Here is a 4,398-nt window from a genome sequence, read left to right on the forward strand (position 1 = left end):
ACTTTTTTTTTTTTTAAAGATTTTATTTATTTATTTGACAGATCACAAGTAGAGAGGCAGGCAGAGAGAGGGAAGCAGGCCCCTTGCTGAGCAGAAAGCCCGATGCGGGACTCGATCCCAGGACCCTGAGATCATGACCTGAGCCAAAGGCAGCGGCTTAACCCACTGAGCCACCCAGGCTCCCCAAGATAGGACACTTTTGTTAGGAATACCCCATGCCCGAGATCTAGGACTTCATACTGCATTGCACAAGAAGGTACATAATTCAGATTATCTCATCATTATACTGAAAATGTTACCACCTTACTAAAGGGATGACTGCTAGATTTCTCTAAGGTCTTTTTGCAGTTTTCGCTTTGGGATTTGTAACTATTCTATAGAGTGGTACCTTGACACAATGTGACTATCTTAGCCTCTTTTGGCAACTTTTTCACCCAGTGAATTTTAGCATCCAGTTGTCATTGCTGGTCCTTTGTCTGCCTCTGTGCTGACCTAGGTTCTTGAGTTAAGCCAAGAAAGAATTTAGAGTCAGCCCCCCAAGTAATTAAGAATTTAATAGCAGTTAAGGGGCACCTGGGTGGCTCAGTGGGTTGAGCTGCTGCCTTCAGCTTGGGTTATGATCTCAGGGTCCTGGGATAGAGTCCCACGTTGGGCTTTCTGCTCAGCAGGGAGCCTGCTTACCTCTTTCTCTCTCTGCCTGCCTCTCTCTCTACTTGTGATCTCTCTCTATCAAATAAATAAATAAAATCTTAAAAAAAAAATTTAATAACACTTAAAAGCACACTCTCAGGAGAGCAGGCTGGCCCAGAGGTGACAACTGCACTGGGTTGGGGTGCCTTTTCATGTTTGCAGAGGTTGTAAGTCATAGCTACAGAAGTCGCTGAGGTCCCTTCCAGTTAGGTAAGCGACTCCTCGCCTGGTGGGGAGGGTTTTTTTGGCCCTATATGGCCCTTGTCTGAACTGGTATCCCCCTCAGGGTGTGTGGAAACCACAGTTTAAATGTATTATAATGAAGCTGTAGGTTACTATAGGGCAGCAGTCATAGGGAAGGACATTTGCCTACTCCACAGTACTTTTTCTAGATGGTTGTGTACTAGGGAATAGTTGGCAGTTTCTTGATTTTTATCATTTAATGGTGGGAAAGTCCCCTTCCATGCTCGTATCTAGGTAACTACCTCCTCTGTCACAATGGTCATTCATATCTCAATGATTACCTTGATGTTGTAAAATCTTTTGGGCCTTTATTCTTTTTTTTTTTTTTAAGCTGACATTCTATTGTAGAGAAAATTCCCCCTCTCTTCTTTTTGAGTACCATTTAAATTATTTTTTAATTTAAAATTTTTTTTTATTTTTCTTAATTTATTTTTTTAGAGATTCTATTTAATTTGTCAGAGAGAGTGCACAAGCAGGAGGAAGAGCAGGCAGAAGGAGAAGCAGGCTCCCCACTGAGCAAGGAGCCCAGTGGGGGACTGGATCCCAGGACCCCAAGATTATGACCTGAGCCAAAAGCAAACATTTAACCAACTGAGCCACCCAGGCATCCCTTAAATATTGTTTTTATTATTTTTTTTAAGATTTTATTTATTTATTTTAGAGAGAGAGAGAACATGAGAGGGGAGAAGGTCAGAGGGAGAAACAGACTCCCTGTGGAGCCCGGGAGCCCAATGAGGGACTCCATCCTGGGACTCCAGGATCATGATCTGAGCTGAAGGCAGTCTCCCAACCAACTGAGCCACCAAGATGTCCAAAAATTGTTTTTAAATTTAACTTTTAGATATGCTATGCTATGACTAGTTTGTAGACATATATTTTTAAAGTTTCTTTCTGTATTTATTTTTAGTAATCTCTACCCCCAATGTGGGGCTAGAATTCAGGACTCCAAGATCAAGAGTCACATCCTCTTTAGGCTGGGCCAGCCAGGCACCCCACAATTAATATTATTATAATGCATTAAGATACTCTTGGGTTCAATTAGTTTATATTTTATTTAAAATTATTGCTTTACATGAGTGATTTTTCACATACTGACTTAACTCTTCTTACAAATTTTGCTGGCTTTGTAAACGGTTTGGAAATGTTCTCTCTTTTCTATTTTATGGAACAAGTTGTGTAATAAGGGAATTATTTGTTACTTGAAAGTTTCTGGTATTCACATGTAAAACTAGCTAGGCAAGGATTTTTATTGAGAGGACAGAGAATGTGATTATCATTTCAGTTTCCTTAATCATTATTGGTTTGTTCAAGTTTTCTATATTTTTGTGTTACTTGTTTCATCTTACATTCATTTTTCCTAGAATTTTATTTCTTCCAAGTTTTCAAAGTTATCACCGTATATATATTTTTGTGTGTGTTCACTGTGTCAGTAGTTAACTTTTCTTATAGATTCTATACTTACTTGATTTCTCTCATTTTCTTATTTATTCTTATTAGAAATTCATTCTTCTTCTTAATCTTTCCAAAGAACAATGACTAGGTGGGATTCTTCAGGAGGCAGACTGAGACAGAGGGCAGGGTACAAAATGTTGGGGAGCACTTTTGGGTTTGACACCCATGGGAGGGAAAGGGAGGAAGAGCAGGATTGGGGAGAGGGATATTAGATTGTGATGGAAGCCAGAATCAAATCCTTGACCAAACTCTGGGGGAAATTCTGGAGTGAAAATAATCAGGGTTGGCTTACTGAGGGTCAACTGTTTGTGCACTACACCCTTGCCAAGTTAGTCACTCATTGTGGGCTGCTCAGGGAAGGCCATGACTTCAGGCAAGGGCATTCATCTGCCAATGAGAGGTTCTTCCAGGGGCTGACAGCTAGAAGCTGTCTCCATAACACTCTCCTTCACCGAAGGGGAACCTACACAATTCATGTCCAAGTTCACTATCATGTCCAAGTTAATAACTGATTTTGATCAATCCCTGTCTTGGGTTTCTTTTTCTACCTTGCTGTTTTTTCCATTTCCTTAATTTCTGATATTAATATTGTTCTCCTTCTTCCATGGTTCTTTGAATTTCTTCATTTGTTTTCCTAGCTTGAGTTATAATTTTCCTTGAGTTCAATTATTGGCTCATTTATATTCAGTCCTTTTGTTCTGGTCAATATTTTTGAAGCTAGAAGTTTCCTCACAAGAACTGCTTCTCTAATTCTGAGAACTTCTCAATCATTATTTCTTCGAAACATTCCCTCCCTGTATTCTTATCTCCTCCTCCAGGGCTCTTATTAAAATCTTGTTAACTTTTTCCCTTCGTAGCTCTTAATTTTTTTTTTTTCATAGCTCTTAATTTTTCTTTCATAATTTTATCTTGGGTTTCTGTCTGAAGATCAGGACTGGTAAGTATTTGTCAGATGGAAAGAGTTCTAAGCACGGAGTTCCTAGATTCTTTTCTCTCTTCTGATACATGAGCCCTGTAAATACCCAGAATAAATTTGTGCTACCATGAAAGGCACCTGCTCCTCCACAACAAGCCAGTGGGCATTCCTACTACTACTAGGATCACCCAAAGGCAGAGAAAAGATAGCACTTGCCATTGTTACTTCCAACTCAGCTGGGTCTCCAGAATGCTTTGCTCTTCTTTTTCATTAACATTTATATCCAATCAGCCAACAGAACAAATCACTTCCAACTTTTATACTTTCTGTAAATGCTTCTATTTCAGAGCTATGTTTTGAAGCTTAGGTGTCTGCAATTTCTCATAATTGTTTTAGCTCTGGTTCAGAGAGGGGAGGAGGGCAGAGAAGGGAGAAGTTACAGGCCCAAGTAAGCACTTAATCTCACCCTTCACACTTCTGTTGCTTGCGTTTAGAACTCTACAAGCTTGAGAATATGAGTGTTTGTGACCTGCCATATATTTGGTAGAATTAATCTTTGGAAGCTCCTATGAACTCAGGCTATTAATGGTTAATGGCACAATTGTCCAACAATTGGTCTATTTTAGAGAGAGCCCAAACAGAAAGATCAAATGTTAGAGCCTTCCCAGTAAAGTGTATAGTTGGGCTCTCAGGACAAAATAGATTTAGGGCAAAGTGCTAGGAGGTCTATCTTTCAAACATGTCACAAATGGATTGTCTTCCAGTGTAAACACTTCTTGCCTAAAGACCAGTACAGAATTTAAAAAAACAGCACAATATCATCAGTCGTTGAAATAAGTAGAAAGGAGTCTAACTCAATAACCCAGAGAACACCAACTCTGGCTATATGTTATTTATAGTTTACTATTTCAGTCTATCTTTCTTTCTTCATTAAAAGTTCTATTTTCTTCTTTTTTCTTTATTGTTGTGCACCAAAGAATCTTATCTTTCTTGACCTCAAAATCAATGCATGTAGCTAGAAGCTACTCTTGATTTGTATTTAAAATTCTAGGTTTGCCTCTAGCTACTACAGAAAGAGGGATGTACTTTCAGACCTT

This window comes from Mustela nigripes, chromosome 2 (genome assembly GCF_022355385.1).
Source record: "Mustela nigripes isolate SB6536 chromosome 2, MUSNIG.SB6536, whole genome shotgun sequence".
Lineage (NCBI taxonomy): Eukaryota > Metazoa > Chordata > Mammalia > Carnivora > Mustelidae > Mustela > Mustela nigripes.